At 37.3% G+C, this 19124-nt stretch overlaps 1 long non-coding RNA gene across 3 annotated transcripts in view; it reads left to right on the forward strand.

Moving 5' to 3' along the window:
• Positions 1-19124, forward strand: part of LOC309646931 — a 312876-nt gene that overhangs the window by 219339 nt on the left and 74413 nt on the right. For all 3 annotated transcript variants that reach the window (XR_014255667.1, XR_014255668.1, XR_014255669.1), the window contains one exon: positions 18641-18720. This is a non-coding gene — a long non-coding RNA (uncharacterized lncRNA). The remainder of the gene's footprint in view (positions 1-18640; positions 18721-19124) is intronic.

Here is a 19124-nt window from a genome sequence, read left to right on the forward strand (position 1 = left end):
TTTTTTAAAAATAAAGGTTCTTTTTGATACCGTTTTCACTGTGGGTAAATATGTTTTCTAATTTTTGTTTTGTTTTAAAACAAAACTATCTGGAGCAAGAATGATTACTTTGCATGGATTTTCTAATAACGATTCAGTAGCAGCAAATAACTTTGGCTTCATAGGGCTGCTATTTTAATATTGTACGATTTTACACATATTTCTAGAAGTTTTTCTTACATGTGAATTTTTCCAGAATATTTCCCTCTTCACATATAGGGAGAATTATTTTGCTTGGCTTATTTTTACTTGTCAGTGATGAACTTAAAAGTCACAGGCTGGGTGCCCTGAAGGTGCAGAAGACAGAGTGCATGTGAAGCACATATAGAAAAGTAGCCTTGGCTAAAATAATTGTCCTTTTCTGTCGTGGGGTCCAGATATTTACATAACTTTTCCAGGTGCTGGTTAACCCTGACTAATATTTCAATCTTTTTATTTAAAAGATGACTACATTGAAATACATATGAAATGCTGAGTAAAGATAAGGCGGCTACATTTTAGGCTCCGTTTCCACTAAAGGTAACAATCACCTATATCTAAGCATACATTTATATAATGTCAGCAAGGCGTCTGTACAGGTAAAATGCAAAACGGAAGTCGTGAAGTCGTGTACCCATCCTCTTTACAGCAAGGCCTACGTCAGCATTATTTGCATCTGTGAGTATTGCTTTGTATGGTTAAATGAAAACAAAAAACCCCAAAAACAATAATATTTTCTAAAAGCAGCCCACAAAGCTAATGGTTTGCTTCATGCACCTGCTAGTTTGGGATGCTATTAAAGCCACCCTGGAAATTCTCCTTTCTTTGTGCAATAGTTATGTTTTTCTTCTCTTCAGGGCAGATTGGTTCTGCCTGCACTTTATTCCTGAACCCACGTTCATTCGAAATGGATTGACAGACGTAAATGCTCCATCCAGGGCCGCTGCTGCTGACTAATAACACCCCTCCCCCACCCCCGCGGCTCCCACCCCATCACACTCGGGCGATCGCGCTCTCTCTCCCTCTCTCTTCCTCTGATCCGCTCTCCCTCTCTCTGTCTCTCTCTGTCTGTCTCTCTCTCTCATACACACACACACACACATTCATTCACAGGCACCGGTGGCCCCATTGTCCACAGAGAATAAATAATGGTGAAGTACTTAGTGGCAATTTTGGTGCTGTTTTGCCTTGCATGTTTTGAAAGTATTTCTGAAGAGTATAAATAAATGTGCCCTAAACTCTCCCCCTTTCTCTATGCTGATACTTGGAGCTAAGCTCTCGTCCAAAGGGGCAGCCTCAGAACCGCAGTGCCCAGACGCTTTCAGGGAACAAATATGTGCCTCAGCGACTTCCTCTCTTTTCAAGAATATTAGCACCATCTAGATTTAATAACGGGGTGACTGAAAACATTTTGATGATGGGGCAGTTTCTCTGATCTGCAAAGGAAAGCATCTGAAAGCATCTGATTTGTTCGTGTACCAATTAATTATGGAAGCAACAGAAAATACAGCCTACTGGGCTTCCCTCCTGCAAAGAGGCTGCAGTGCGCGCGCGTGTGTGTGTGTGTCCCGTCGTCTGTGCTCTTGGGCTCATGTTTATACATATGTGTATATTACTTAGAAGGGAATCTTGGTCAGAAATGTCTTCATTTTAACCTTGAAAATTATTGGGAGATTGTGTGTGTCTGATAAGGTAGTATTTTGATACAATAGGAACACAATCCTTTTTTCTTTTCCCTTTTAATCTGTTCTTCCTCCACACCACCTAAATGGGCCTCACAGCCAAACATCACCTTTAATTTTAATTTCCATTTCTAGCCTGTATTTTTTTTAACATCTTTATTGGAGTATAATTGCTTTACGCTGGTGTGTTAGTTTCTGCTGTATAACAAAGTGAATCAGCTATACATATACATACATCCCCATATCTCCTCCCTCTTGCGTCTCCCTCCCACCCTCCCTATCCCACCCCTCTAGGTGGACACAAAGCACAGAGCTGATCTCCCTGTGCTATGCATCTAGCCTGTATTTTATTAGCACCTTTTCTGTCCTCATATGGCACCAGATCTGTTGTGAGCAAACAATACGGTTTGTTTCATGTTCCCATAAACATTATTCTACTCTGTGGTGCAGTCCCTATATCTTGTACCTTATTTCATCTGGTTAGGTTTTGGGGGACTATTTCATGATATTTAGACTTGATTTCATATTTTTTTTTTTTTTCAGAATCTGGGGGCTCCCTAAAGTTTTAAGGTAAAAGGAGAGCCTATTCTTAGGTTTTTGTAAAATTTGTTGCTTTGTATTATGACAATAGCGTTCATATGCCTGACATCCTCATAATAATATTAAGCTCTATTTTTTAGTGTGATGTACTTTATACATTTGTATAAATGTCACAGCCTGTAATCACTTCCTTTGTCATCGACGATTAATCTAAAAAAATCGAATAATTCACTGCCCCTTGCCATTTACATATCGTCTGCTGCCATCTGCTCTTCTCAGCAGCAGTAAATGATGGGTAATTAACTCAGTGCCTTTGTCTTTCCCTTGCTGAATGTCTGACACATATAGATTTTCCTCTGTGTGTGTATGCATGTGTGTGTGTGTGTGTGTGTGTGTGTGTGTGCACGCAAGTAAGGGGAAGAGGGAGGGAATGAGAGAGAAGAGAGCAAAAAAGAATGAATGATAGTGCAAGTCTGGAAGTCAGCACAAGATAATTTCAAGAGAAAAAGCCAAACAAAGATAGTGGTCCAGAGAAGGGGCCGTATCTCATGACCTTAAGCCTTCTCAAGCGGCAAAGAGGAACTGCTAGAGCAATGGCTGCCTTGCACAAGCAAGAAGTGTTTTTCTAAAGCCTCAGTGGTCAAGGTCAAGATACACGATCAAGTAAGGACTCCGTAAGCTATTCCTGTCTACCAGAGGGCAAAGAGAGCCTGTAAATGAGACTAAGCAGAGGGTACCCACAATCCACATGACTTCTGAACCAGTAGCCAGCATCCTTGTTTTGAGAAATGATTATAGAAAGGAAATCTCAGCTGATTTTGACACGACATATTTTTAAAAATAGAAAGTATCTAGGAAAACTTACAAGGGCTTATGAGACTGGGGAATATATAGACATGCTTATTTTAAAGGGAAAGAATATCACTACCCTGGATTTTCCCAAACTTCCTGTTAAATTATTCAGTTCTTCCTGGTGCCGCCCAAGAGTGTTTTAGAAAGGAATCCTATGCTATTCTGAAGACTTTATATATAATATGACTCTAATTATTCTTGTTTGAATAATATTCTATAACATGTGAAAATTATTTGAAAGTTGGCTAAGTTTGATAACATTAAAAGAAAAATAATTAAAAAATAAAATTTTAAGGAAGGTCAGAATATGTCTTGCTCAACATGGTTTTTATGGTAAGTGAAGTCAGCCTATAGGCTAAGTACCAGAAATTTGCCATAATTATTTTTGCATGGAATCGGTAAAGCTTGCTTCAATTAGAGATGTTGTATAGGCATCCCTTGCTTCTCAAAAGTTCTCTTTTACGGAAGAACTACATTAGTACCTGTTTTTGCTAACTGAAAGAAATAAAAGAAATTGGAAGAAGACATTTGCTTCTATGAAAAAGGCAAAAAAGCAAAAATCTAGTTTAGCATCTATTTTTGCGGCCAGCGCTTAGAGAGGCAGCGGGCACCCTGAGCGGCGAGTGTGGCGCGGCCAAGCTGCTTCCCCGGGAACCTAACTCAGCATCTCAGCGTCCAGCCGCCATAGTTTTGAACTGGGTCTGGGAGCATTTGTGCTTTAACTCTACTTATTTTGTGCATCCATTAGCAAGATGTGGCCTGAGGTAATTGCTTCTTTGCTTTCACCATTTCAGCTTAAGAAAGGTTTCGTAGGAAGCTTCCGGATAGCTGTGGAAACCTGTATGTTTGCTGTCTGTAATTTAAACAAGCTAAATATAACTCTTTTTCTCAAGGAGTTTGTACTTATATATGTACTTACGGGGAGATTATTCAGTTAATCGATCAGTCCAAAAAATACCTAAGATATAGGTATTAAGATCCTGATCTTATATTTTTTTAAGATTGTTGTCACTGTGTGTTCTCGAGGTTTGAACAATCTTTGAACTCCCCGCTGGAAGGGAGAGGTCAGCATAGAGTCCGGTGAAGTTCTTAGAGCGCATTTCAGTCTGTGTGAGACTTTCTATGTGATACTTTTATCGTGCAGTCCTAGCTCTTGCCTCTACTTTTCTGTCTGTACAGTGGCTGTGGAAACATTCTCCCGTTTTTCTAAAATAATAATTTAATACAAAGCGATTGTGTTCCAAAAGCAAACTGCATTCCTAATGACATTGTAATGCATATGGTAGTGCTTATTTCTGGTACCTCAATCGGACTGTTAATATTTCTATGAGTCATGAATGCTTAAAAACATTTATCTGTTGGCTTAATTTTGGTATTTGTGATTAATCTTTGCTTTAGCATCTATCACCACCGGCCTTCTGAAGGTTAAATAATTTGTTCGTAACAGGACATCACTGGAAGGCCATTGAATTGGTGAATTACATTTTCTACATTAGCTTCAAATGACTTGTAGAGACAACTTAATACATACATTATGTGATGAAATGGCTAAAAATATGCTTAAATATTTGACTAAGTCACTTAAATATAAGAAAGGAACGTTCTAAATATGTAAAAATGGACTCCATATCTCAGAGCTACTGTGTTAACTGTGTGAAATAATGTACTTTATAAAACTATTTAAATTGCATTAAAAAACTTTATGACTTACAGGTAAATTTGTCAGCATCTAATTGAGTAAGAGATTCTTGAAAGCTTTCACTCCAGTTGTTAATTCAGCATCATTGTTCTCTCAGGCTGTTACGTGACCCAACAGGCTGCGAGAACAATATTGCTGAATGTAATTGGCATATGTCAGCAAAATATAATTAGTAACAAGCCTTTTTCTGAAATGCTCTTTTTTTGTTGGTTTAAAAAAGTTGAAGATTTCCTCTTGGATTAAATTATAGCTTGGATTTCTCTCTCATTTGATTTTGGTTAGGTCTTAAAAGAAAGCGCGAATTAATTTAAATTTTGATTCGAGAAGTATGTATTGATTTCCTGTGCTGTGTACACACTCTGAAGGCTTGTCTTTCCTTCAGTGGGTTTTTATTTTGATTTTGGGTATGAGAGCTTTGTATAGGAAATATGAAACACTGTATTATCAAGGGTTATCACGAATGCCCATCCCCTCAATTTTCATCCCAGCCCCACCTCCCCGCCCCCTCTCCCCACACCTTGAGGTTTGGAATAGATGCGCTGACAGGCTATTTCTCAGGGATTGTGGTTGGTAGCTACTGACCCCAAAGGCACAGACTAAAGAAAATGTTGAATTGGTTATCACGGCACCTCTATACGTTTAACACCAGGGGTTGTTTTTGACCAAGGTTGGGAACGGGGGAAAATGGGTCACAGCTGTCTTCCCTTTCCCAGTGTAAAAAAAAGAAGATTGTAGTCTTTCACTCTAGGAGATTTTGGAAGGAAAAATCTTTCCTGTAATAGGCAACTTTTTTTTGATGCGAACAGAAAAATATTTGCCAAATTGTTCTTTTTGTGAGAAGAACTTGGCAAAATTTCCTCAGAACCCGGGATTGCAATGAAACATCATTTTACTGAAAGGCTGCTTTAGACTCACATCTGGAAATGTAATCATTTCACCTAAGAATGTTGTGACTCTGCGGTTGGAGCCAAGTCTGAGTGAGCCGTCCTACCTTCCACAGCCCACAGCGTCGGCGGGGCGAACCTGGAGGAGTGAGGAGGATGAGGAGACAAGTGCTTAGCCACCCATAGCGGCCAGAACTGACGCTGGTGCCCTGCAGGTCGCGACACACCTGACGCAGTTCTCAACCATCCTCATTGCCTTCATCATTTGCTCTCCCACCCTTGATTAGAGGTGCCTGGAGACCATCCCTGTCTTCCTAGCAGCCTGCTCCTAATCTCCCTGGTCCATGGCCCTCATTTTCTTTGTCTTGTCCCTAGATCCTTCCATTCCTCAGTGCTCCACACAAACCGTGACTGTCCAGCATTTATGTTATACTGTGTTACATATGTCACCATCCTTTACTGCACAGGGATCATTTTAGAGGCAGAAAAGCTCTGCATATAAAATGAATTTGGGGCGTGGAGGAGATCAGGTGGGAAATATATCTATCTCTCTCCACACACATAATCCATTTCAAGACTTACAGGCAACTGTATTTGATTCAGACTTTTGGTCTTTTAAAGAAGTTATGCAATGGAATAGGACCCATCAGGCAGAATTAGTTGAGTTTAGATAAAGGTCTGGAAAGCCATGAAAACAACCATAATCATAGACATTGTGGTGATTGCTTTGCAATATATACAAATATCACATCATTATGCTGTACTCCTGAAACTAAATAACGTTATCTGTCAATTATACCTCAATAAAAAAATCACAATTATTCAAAGGAGGTTTAGAGGTAAAGGCCACCAACAAATTCTGCTTTTTCAAGGATACTTATCTATAAGAAATGGTATAGACAGAGGCCAAATAGCTCATTACAAATAAGCCAGCTGTCACAGAGGGGTGGAATGTAGCAGCAAGCTTTAGGTAGATTAAGTAATAATGAAATCTAGACCATGAGAAAATTTGATAAGTGCCAACCAAACTTCCCAAACAGATGAATCAGAAAGATGACCATTTGGCATTACCAAAGAATTAGATGCTTTATTAAAGGTTTTTCAGCATTTTCAATTAAAAAAAATTAGTTCCCCTGTTCATGAACATATGATATAAAATTCTTAAAAATAATAGACTATACGTCATCTTTCAGGGAGGCAGATTGATAGAGTGGGAAGGAAGCTGAATCGCAGGCAAGAGAGATGGTGCCAGGGCAGAACATTGAATCCTGACAGGCCTTAGTTTGCTCATCTGTAAAACGGGTGACTGATTTGCAAAAAAAAACATTCTGCGGAGATGTAAGGAGGTCATGAAGGGGCTGACAGGCATGGTTCCTAGGTATTTTTTTCCCCTGCTTTAACCAGAATAATTCTAATTTGTGTTTTCCATTTTTGACCTGCGCATGATGTTTTTTAAGCCAAGGGCTCCAAAGCTAAAAAAAAGTTTGAAAAATCTTACTCTAGGTGAACTCAGAAAGTATAGTATGATACGTAGAAAAGATAGGTTATAGAACAGGCAAACCTGACTTGAATTCTAACTCTGTCTCTGACAGAGTAGGGAAGACAAGAAATGCATGGTGAGAGTTTATTTTAGAAAGACATTCCTGGTAGGGCTATAAAGGATAAGTGTGAAGAAATAGGGGGTGGAAGCAGGAAAACTTTTAGGAGATTTTTAAAATAGTCTGGATATAAAATAATGAGCCTAACTCCTGCAATGGCAATAGAGATTGAATTGGGAATATAGATTTAAGGAACATTTGAGGAGATAGAATCTATAGGAAAAAATACAGTTGAGATTTATGGGATGAAGAAGTAGTCTAGAATGACTGCCATTTTCTGGTGACATTGACTGAAGGGAAATCCAGGGAGAGAAGCACTTTTGGGGACAAGTATGATGACTTCACACCTGCGCATCCAGGGTTTGAAAGGCCAATTGAATATATTTACTAGCGTCTGGAGTATAGAAACAAGAGCTGGGTAGTATAGGGAGAAATGAGAAATTTTTATATATGAAAATACAGAAATCATTAGAAACCACAGAAAAAAATTAAGGCCTTTTCAAGGGGGGAGAATCTGTGAGGAAATTGAGCCTGATTGCCCTCAGGCATCCATTTGTATGTAATGAATTAGTGTCATTCCTGAACATCTGGAATGGTATTAGTTATTAAAAAAAAAAAAACTGTATTATTCAGAGTTCTCCAGAGAAATAGAACCAATAGGAGATATATATATACATATATATATATATATATATACACACACATATGTATATATACACACACACACATATATATATATATATATATACACACACACCTATCTATATATGTAAAGAAATTTATTATAAGGAATTGGCTCACATTTTTATGGAGGCTGAGAAATCCCATGACCTGCCATTTGTAAGCTGGAGACCCAGGAAAGCCAGTGGTGTAACTCAGTCTCAATCTGAAGTAGTTCTGAGAAGCAAGAGTGTCAAGGACAGGGGGAGATCTATGTCCCAACTCAAGCAGTCAGGCAGGAAGGGATGAATTCTTGTTCCTTCGCCTTTCCGTTCTGTTCAGGCCCTCAGTGGATTGGATGGCGCTCGCCACACTGGGCAGGGAAAATGCTTTCCCGCGTCCACTACTTCAGATGCCTATTTCGTTCGGAAGCATCCTTACAGATACAGCCAGAAATAATGTTCAGCCAAATATCTGGGAACTCCGTGCTTCACTCAATTTAACATATTGAAATTAACCATCACATCATCTTTGGGTGAAATGAAAAAACAGTCATCAAATCCGTGTGTGTTTTGTGGTTTATATGTAAGAAACCCTGCTTGAGAAAGATGTGCAAAGAAAACCAAATTCAAGACCCTGGGGAGCGTCAGTGATAGTACTAAGGAGCTCACAGTGCAGAGTATAATACGGACCTGCTAACAAATAACACTGACAATGACTGGACAACCAGAAGGTATCAGGGCTGCTAAGCAAGGCAGCTTCTGGTCTGTCTCTGGCTCTGTCTCAGGTTGTTTTTCCTCTGTCTTGGCGTCTTTATCCAGCTGGCACTCTTCATAAATAACATAGTTCCCGGCAGCTCCAGGCTGTTCTCGTCCTCAATTTAGCAATCCCATTGGAAAACGCACATCCTTCTCACCAATTCCAATAAAATTCCTGAAATCCTTCACGTTGGCCTGGCTTAGATCTTGTGCCCCTTCTTGAACCAATCCTGAGGCCATGGGAATGGAATATGCCGATGACTTGGGCGTCTGTCATGAACAGCTGAAGAAATGTGATGGGTCCCAGCAGAACCACATGGACTTGAAGCATGGAAAGGAGCACGCTTATCCAGCATGCAGTCGTCATAAGAAAGAAGCCATGATATCAAGGTGACCAGCCGGCAGGTGTGCACCTCAACAACGGAAGGAATCAATGGCTAACATTTCCTTCAGGAGTCAAGGAATCCTTCATGGTGAGGTGGACAGCAGAGGTTGAATAGGAGTTCACTAAGATCATACAGCAGTATTTAGAATTGTGAACCTTCCTGGTGAGGATGGCATGACTGAATTGTAAACCTATCGTCTTGCGTTGTGTTAAATATGAAAAAGATAGAAGGCCAAACTTCAAATCTTAGCCACACTTATCAACATAATTAATAAAGTTGCAACGGCAACTCCGAAGAGTGATACCATATGCTCTTTTGCATCCTTCATCTTTGGGCTGTGAAACTTTGGAAATGTGAATAAACAATGAGATGGCACATAATCTACTCATAATTTTAAAAAGTATGTTGCGGAGGAATGCACTGACTTTGAAACAGAAAACCAAGGTAAGCTTTCAGAGTTGGGAAACAGAGATCTGGGTTGTGAACAAAAATCCCTGAGAGAAGGCGTATCACAGTGCACTCTAAGCAAAGGTTTATTTGGGGGGCACTTCACATAAACCGAGAAGGGTGGAGGAGATTAATTGATTGCTGTAAATTTATAAGAGATTAAGTTCCTGTCTATGAAAGAAAAATCAGAGAGTGGGCAGAAGTACCTACCAAAACAAAACTAAACCTTTCTGCAGTGCAGAAAGTGTCCCTTTGAAGAAAATAGAAAATTTTACTTAAGAAAAGATGGAATTATTAGAATGTTCTTAAAAGTATATACAAATAATTTCAAAAGCAATTGTTTTCATTCTCATTTTGAATATGACCTGAAATTTTGAGAAAAAATAACAATAGAGAGCACTTCTGCTTAATTTATTGAAAAAACTTACAACTTGAAAATAAGAAATCAGAATTATTTCATGCTTAACAAGTCAAATAGTTTATAGCAAATAATAGTTGAGGAAATGTTTCTAGATTTCAAAGTAAATTGTTAAAGTAACAAAGCAACCATTGTGAACATGTTACTTGTGTATAACAATGATTGTTGTTAGAGAAATTTAGATAGTCACAAAAAAGTAAGCGTAGGCTTGTGCATTTCAACTGTTTAAAATAAGCTACAAGGATATATTATAAAACAAGGGGAATTTAGCCAATATTTTATAACTATAAAGGAAGTATAACCTTGAAAAATTGTGAATAGCTATATTGTATACCTGTAAATTATATAATATCATACAGAAACTATATTTAAATTCAAAAAATTTTAAAAAGTAAACTGTTTAAAGGTAATTGTGTGTGGGGTTCTCTTTGTGTAAAAAGCAGAGTCAGACAGTTTGTACATGTATTAATTTAATCTGAAATTGCAAATTTGAAAAAGAATCTTCATACCTTACAAATACTATGAATGATTTGTGCCATGAAATCTACCCATCCATTTACTTATGAATTGCCCAGTCAACAAATATTTCTAGTAATCTTTTGTTCCAGGCACTTCTCAGGTGCTGGAGGAAGAAGAATCAATAAACTAGAACCCCTGACTTGAGGAACTCACTGTCTAGTGAGAGTGCTAGGCATGTAAATACATATAACTCCTTTCTCCATGCCTGAGGAGCTCAGTTAACTTTGTTCCAAATGACAAACTTTAAGATGGTTTGGTCCCAACAAAATGCTACATTTTGTTTTAAAAGCCAGTGTATACCCTTCTTTTAAGTGGATACTAGGGCTGCTTCATCCGTGGTGAACAACGGTAAGGTTCTCTGGGCAAGTCCTAGAGAAGAGTCTTGAACAAACCTTGAGAATGGATGGTTCACTCTCTTCCTGTCCAATTTCATATGTGCTTCACCCTTCCAGAGAGCATGGCCCCAAATATACACATTTAACACAAGTAAAACATGTGAGGAGCTGCAGAAAAGGAAAAGAAACAAAGAAAAAAGAAAAAAGGAGAGAGAAACAAAGGGTTAACCAGAGAAAGAACTCCAAAATGTTTCAAAATACATAAGAGGCAGTAAGCTTTGAGTGTGTGTACTGCAGACCCAAGGATAGAAATCTCGAGAAGATGAAATTATTAGGAGACAATTGAAGGCCAACCAGTAAAAAGAAAAAAAAAAAATCTATTCTTTATTTTTTGAGGGCAGGATGTAGACAAAGATTTCAGCACTGTAGACAGCATTAATTGAAATACAATATTCAGATCACGGGAAACAAAGTCATGTTCATTTCTGAGCACCATATTTTAACTGGGACGTTGGCAAATTCCATTGAATAGGGGAGAAGAACAAGAATAAGGAAACTCTAAGATTCTTCCCAATTCTAATTGTAGGAGTCTAAGTTAATTTAGGATTTATCACATAGGTTAAATATGATCCCCAAATAAAAGAGAAGAAAACAAACACCTTCACCCCCCCACACACTCTTTTTTCTTAATGTGAAGGATGAATTCAACACATCTTATTAAAAGAAAATATCAAAGTCTGTCTGCATGAGTTTGTACTTAAATACCATCCTGGGGGAATAAGTCCTACATAAGGATTTAAGTCTGCAGACAGTAGGAGTTCGAAGATCTAGAATTAAAATAAAACAGAAAGGAGATTTGAATAATGTGGAGATAATAATTTTTCTTTTGATGCACGTTTCTTCCAGCAAAAGTAAGCACTTTGCCTTGAAAGGTGCGCATGATTTTTGGCTAAGTCATTCCACTTTTAGAATTGTATCATAAGGAAATCATTAAAGATTTACACAGCTTTCTATGAGTGTTCATCTCAGTGTTACTGATAATAGTGAAAAAATAGAAGTAATCTACTTGCTGAATGTTGAAGGATGGGTTAAATAAATTATCCACACAATGTAATGTGTAATAAATAGTTGAGATGGAAGCTATTCACACTATATTGTTAAGTGAAATAAATCAGATTAAAATTTGTCTATATATATTTTTTACATTATTTTATTCAAAAATATGAAAGGAAAAGATTAAAAGAATAATATGGTAATTGTGGCTCTTTTTGTATGGGGAGGTTATGGGTCTCATTTAATTTTCTTATTTTAGCTTATTTAAAAATTTTTCCTCAGTGAACTTGTATTACCTTTGTAATAATAAAAATGTATTTTAAATTTAAAATTATGTATTGCATAGTTAGGATAAAAAATATACATATTTGTATTAGGGGTAATATATGTATTATAGCTATGGGTATAAAGGATATATGTTACATAAAGTTATATAGATAGATAGATAGATAGATAGATAGATAGATAGATAGATAGATAATAGATAGATAGATAGATAGATAGATAGATAGATAGATAGATAGATAGATAGATAGATAGATGATAGATAGATGAAATAAAGATAGAGTCTATATTTCTCTGATGCCCCATATGTAGTCCATCACCAAGTGTGGTCAATTCTGTGTTCCAACCAAACTGACCTTTGGTTCTTTAAATATATCATGCTTATTCTTATTTTAGGATCATCAGTTGAACTAACCCCTCTGCCTTAAATGTTTTCCAACATGTACATGGTTGGTCCATTCTCATCTTTCAGGACTGGGCTCCAATGTTACCTCCGTAAAGAGGGACTCTCTGACCACCATCCTTCAAGTGGCTTTCTCCAGTTTCTCTCTATCTTATTTCTCTGCTTATTTTCCTCAGAGTATTGATCACAATCTGTAGCTCTCTTGCTTAGTCATTTGTGTGTTTGATAAATGCCTGTCTCCTCCAGAATGTAAGTGCCATGGAATCAGAAACCTGTCAGTGATCATTGAATCTTCAAAACCTAACACTGGGCCTGACATATAGTGAATATAGGATGGATTACTCTTGAACACTTTAGCAAGAGGGACAGACATTAAGACTTTCAGCAAAAAAGCTGGAGAACCAGTGTTCAGTGTTGGGTAGAGATAAACCTACTTCAAGGTGTTACTAATACGAATGTGTATTATATAAATACAAAATTTTATATATGTATGTATATACATATATACAAACTTAACATTTGTATACATACATATATTATTTAAAACATTTGTAAATATATTTGTATACACATGTAAATATTGTATGACATTTCAAGCATATACAAAAGTGGAGAGAATAGTATCATGAATCTGCTTCATGAGTTCATCAACCACCTTTAACAGTTATCAATTCATGGTTATTCTTGTTTCATAAATAGAACTCCTCATTTCTCTCCATCTGGATTGTTTTGAAGCAAATTCCAGACATATTATTTTTTCCTATAATTTTAATGTATACTCTAAAAAGATAAAAACAACTATAATTTCACTATTGTACCAAAATTAATAATAATACCTTAATATTTTAAATATTGTGTTTTCAAAAACGTATATTAAAATTTCTTTTCATCTAAAATACTGCTCTTGAACCCTCTTCTATATCCCATCTTTTCAAAAATTAATCCTTAATTCTTAGGTTTCATGCAGTCAGAAATATAGGCTATTTCTCTTAACTTGGATAGTTCTTTAGCTTTCAAAAGTGAACTTTTCAAGTTGCCTCAGGGATAAGATAGAAAAACAGTCTTTTCTTATGCATTATATATTATATATATATTTTGGTGTATTTTCCCGTGAATCTTTTTCTCTCTTTCAGTCTTTGCAGTTTGTTAATCTGCCATCAGATGATAAGTTGCCTTCAGAGAGTAAATGATCCTGAAACTTCGTTCTAATGAAAAGTCTGGATTTGTAGATAATCAATACGTATTTGTTGATTTAATTTTATTCTGATATTTGGATATTGTAGATAGCATAGTTTTGATAATAATTTATGAGTTGCTATATAACAGTAATCTTTCTTTTTCGATAAGCTTCTGTAAGTGTAGTTTTTTTCTCTGTATACCTTAGGCTGGTCCAGTTTCTTAAGGCCGTTTTAGGTAATGTTCACTAATTCATTGCATTGTGAGTTGTTAATAAGGACAAGAAACACATATTTTTCACAAGTTTGCAATATCCTGGCAGAAAGGCACAATTTGGTGGCAAAACAGAAAATTCTAGTGAATTGCTGTAGATATGGCATATTTGTGCCAGGTTTCCAGTTGTTAATAAATTACATTCTTGTCCTTCAAGTCAGGACGCTAAGCTGACACATCAGTGTGAGCACGTCCATCTGTGGTTCACTCATTTGGTGAGTAAGAGCCGGCTAACTAACCCCTACCAGATGTAGCCAACAATACACGCTAGATACCAGCCAGGGGGTCACCCGGGCTGGTCTTTTTTTCTGTTCTAAATATTGCATTTCATCCAACTAACATCGTCACATATTCATCAGCTAGCCTCAGACTAGTAGATAAAGGAGTGATGGAAACATCCCTGGAGACTCGGAGATTTGCCTCTGGTTTTGATGGGATATTATTCTGAGGATTCACACATTTATTGACCTCAAGGCTAGTGAGGTCAACATGACAATGCAGTGTGTATTGATTTGATTCAATCCAGGAATTGCTCATTTATCGTTTATATTTATGTAAATAAAACACTAGTCTTTCATCTTCCAATTAGAACGTTACTGAATTAATGTGATTAAAGATGGTGCTGGACTAATGTTAACAGGGCCTTGCTTTCTGTCATAAAGTGCAAAGGAACAATCACGTAAAATTAATATATTTCTAAGGAGGTGAATATGCATTCCAGTGCCAGTTATTATAAACTCCCTTCTCTTTTTTTCCCTCCTGTTCAAGCCAATTTCATGCTAAAATACCTTGACATAGTTTCTTTTTTTATTCCTGGCTTCCCCCCCCCCCATTCTATGCCTGCATCTCCAAATTATATTTTGTGGTAGATTTTTCTATAAATGGGAATATGATATCTTTGAGATGAACAAGGTTGGCAGGAATTTAGCATCCAAAGAGTTTTGAATAGGCATGTCTGTTATTTTTATTGAAATATTTTTAGCTATCTATTTTTCTTAACACAATAATAAAAACAAGAGTGTATGGGGGTAGGAATTAGGCGTTCATACATTTGGCAACTGAACTGCTTTTTCCTAGGTCATTGCTTTGTTGTCTAAGCTTGAAATCGCATTTTGGAACCAATAGCATAGAAGACACACAGCTATGACCCAAAAGAGAAATCTTCTTTTTTTTTAATTGGGGGAGGGGAAAACTAAGTTGAGAAATGTGAAGAATTATATGGTTCTTGCTCTAATTTTTATAACAAAACAGCTCTTGTCACTGAAGTATAAACAAACGTATATGCTATATTATAATTGGTCTGATATCTTGACTTTTAATATTGTTGGATGCAGAAATCATTTTACTGAAACATTGCAATAACAAAGGGCCTCTGGTATCTGTTTCACCTCATCACTTACCCATTCAGTAGAAAAATTGAGAAGTGCATTCTGTAGGATAGGATTTTATGGGAACTACAGTATGGTTGATATTGTGATCTGTTTCTTAAACTTATCAAACTGTACCACCATCCTGAGACGTTTACTGTGAGGACAAGAGATTTATTCCTAAGTACTCCCTTTGGCTGCCAGGTAAGGGATAGCCAAGAACTGACAGCAGCGTAGCATTTCAGGGCATCAGTCTGTACAAAAAAATGAATATAGACGAGATGGAATCACTGGGTACTGAGCAGCGGGGAAGGAAATGATTTGTGCTGCCTGCTGATATATAAAGGTATATTATGCACAATAAGAACAGCTTAGCTCCCTGGGCTCTGAGGCTTACCACACTCTAGAACTGAAGGTACATAATATGCAGGATAAGTTTATCTTCCAGCATGGCCTGGGCAATTATTTGGTATTGATTTTCTGAAAGTTTGGTCTTACATGTCAGCATTTTGTTGGCAAACTTTGCAACATCATCCAATCAAGTCGGGGCAGAGACGAGTGTGGGCAGAGAGAAACCCTCACGAGCCCGTCCTTTGCGTGGTAGATAGGGAGGCCCCCGTACGTGAAGGAGGCTCTTGCAACTGCGCTGTCTGGTCGGGGGAATTGTAATCTTGGGGAATCCCGGTGCCTGATTGCGGCTCTTCTCCCAAAGGTGCACTTTTGACCTCTGTATTGATTCTGTCCTCTCATCAAAGGCGCTGATGTCATTCCATGTGCTCAGATCAGGCAGCATTTGCATTTAAGAGCTTCAACTGTGCGCTGACCCCAAACCATTTCATCAGAATGAAAGTCGACCAAATGGCAGATGCGTTTCCCCGTAATATTAAAATCTATTGTGCCATTTGGTAGGTTTCTTTATCATCTAGGGAAAGGGCATACACCTCCCGCTCCAGATTTTGTTTTCATTCCAACCAGATATTGGGAAATTCTTTACAACAGAACAGGGATCAAAAGGGATTTTATTGATTTCCGCATTCAGGCCAATAAATATTATTCTTATTTGTTAAAGCTTAACACAAAATGATAAAAGGCTCTGAATGTATTTTCAGAAATGCCAGCACTGTAAATAATTATTTTAGTTTTTCTCAGTGTTTTCTTGCTAATGTATCCCCATCATGAAGACTATTCATTGGCTATATACCTAAATAGACTAAATAGAAATGACATTTAATAGTTCTTTGAGGAAAATAGTAGATATTTCGTTAAAAAACCCAATGCAGTCTAAATATCGACCATTAAATTGTTTTGTCTCTCCTCCTGGCTCCTCCTCTTTCTCCTCCTCTCCTCCCTCCTCTTTCTTCAAGGAGGATGGAAAATGGGGAGGAAACCACTTCTGAAGCATAGACAGCTAAAGAGAACTTTATTGGAAATCAATGTCAATCTACAATTAACTGCATTGTCTACTGCTTTCCCATCTCCCCTTTAGGTTCTATTCATTCTCATTTATTAATTTCAATCACCAAATATTTACTGAGCACTTATGTATAGGTGCTAGGAATTCAGTGATGAGAAAAATAGATATGGTCCTTCATGGAACTGACAGTCCAAATCAGGAGACGGTCAACAAATGATTATACAAATAAAGATGAATACAACAGGGACACAAAAATTTACGTTAATAGCTGGGAGTAGAAATTATTCTATGAATGGAATCAGAATTATTTGGAAAAATACTGAAAAGACCTTGGTTTGGGGGGTGTTGAAGATACTGAAGGGGCTGTATATGGATACCAGGGGAGGGATTGACTAGTTTTCCTGTATGGGGGGAAGGGGAAGAGACAGTCGAGGTAGAACTAAAAAAGGGGAAGAAAGCTGAAAGCTGAAAGCTGTGAGGTGCTCTGCGATCCTTTAAACTCATGAAAAACTTGATACAGTGGATCATCTGTGGAAAAATTATAAAAGTGCCGCTCTCTTTGCCCTGATCAGTGAGAGATTAAATCGAGGTGGCCTAAGGGGGACAGAAGGGCTGTGGTTTATTAAATACTCTGAGATTAGCAGAAAATATGGGGAATACTTTGGCTTCTTATAGGCTAGGAACTTGGGGGCTCAAGCCAATAGTCTTTAATTTTCTTTATTTTTGAGAAAGAGTCTTCAGTAAGTGCTGTGAAGATAAATTACAGACACTATGAAAGAGTATAACAGGGGTTCTAGTTTAGATTGAGGTTGAGAGGGGCATTAGACAAGACCTTTTGTTTTTTTCAGATCTTGAGGACACAATTGCATTTCAAAAGAAGAGTTGTATCTCTCTATGAGAAAATAATCGCAAAAATATCTGAGTTAATCAAAGATGTTAACTTTCATATTGCCACTTGATTACAATCTGTTTTGCATGAGTTAAAATTAGGACATATTGATGATAATTAAGTTGCATAGTACATTTATAGTTTATATTGTGCATTAATGCAAACTGTCTTAATCAACTTTTGAAGCAGTCTTATAACAAAATAAGGATGAGACCACTGACATTCTGGAAAGGTAGTACATGGCAAAGGCAGAAATTGAATTCAGATCTTGTTCCCATAAACTCTGTGCTCTTTCCACTAACTTTGAAATCCAGTATTTGATGTTATGAAAGCATTCACAGGGTTTTTCTTTAAATAGTCATCTATTCCAATAAATATAAAAAGGTGCTCAATTAAAAAAAAACTCACACTAACTTCCAGGAATGTCTGTATTGAATACATTGAGGTAACTTCTAGAGACACCATACTTGTGGCCGATAGAGAATTGAAAAGGGTTTCAGATGGGCTGCCTCATATGCTTCTCATTGTCCTGGAAACAGCTAGAGATGGGCTGGATCTTGGGGGAGGGGGGAGATCTCTAATTTCCTACTTTAGAAGCCAGGCTAAAAATAAAAATAATAGCATTCTAAGGAAAAGTGACAATAACCCCGCCCCTGAGATAAGCACCTATAGAGAAATACTATGATGTAATTAAATAATCCCCATGTTGTTGACTTTTGTCTTGGGGAGAGTGGTTTACAAAGCCTTTGACGAATCCCCTGTCTCTTCTGTCTTTTTCCTGTGATTATTATTTCATGGCATGGGCTCGGTTCTATGAATCATAATTGACAACATGATGGTACTTATTAATCGTTATTTAAATCATTATTAGATAACAGATAATTGAGTGGACTGCCCTATATATAAGCAGAAGATGCTGATTAGCCAAATTTACGACGTGTGCGTTGCTCTTTTATTGTCATTTATTATCTGTTGTTTGCTTAGGGGACAAGTCACGGAACTTGGATTCTAAAGCTCAAGGTTGAAACCCCAGCTTCACTACTTTATCAGAGGTCTGACCCCAGGTAAGTTATTTTAACTTTCTAGGGTTCACAGTCATCATCAATAAAATGGGGTTAATGATGCTTGACTTATAAAATACTTTGCAGGATGAAATTAGATCGCAAATATGAAACAAACTAATGCAGGGATTTTTTTTGTCTCTTTGTCTTATGCATTTGAGAGATGAGCAGACCAATTTAGGGGTGCTGTCAGTGGCCAGGAAACAGGATAGACGGGGGTAGACCATGAAAGGATGCAATCAGCTTCTCCTGCTAGCATCTAGATATTTGGACCCAGATCCCGGAATAAAGGTCACCTGTGTACATACAGAGGTCGTGGTCTTTTCCTCATCTGTGAACTTTCATCTGGCCATGTGATTACATTCTCTTTTGCAGGAGTTAAAAGTTTTGATGAGAAATGAAAGGAA

The sequence above is a fragment of the Balaenoptera physalus genome (assembly GCF_965194825.1).
Source record: "Balaenoptera physalus genome assembly, chromosome: 17".
Classification (NCBI taxonomy): domain Eukaryota; kingdom Metazoa; phylum Chordata; class Mammalia; order Artiodactyla; family Balaenopteridae; genus Balaenoptera; species Balaenoptera physalus.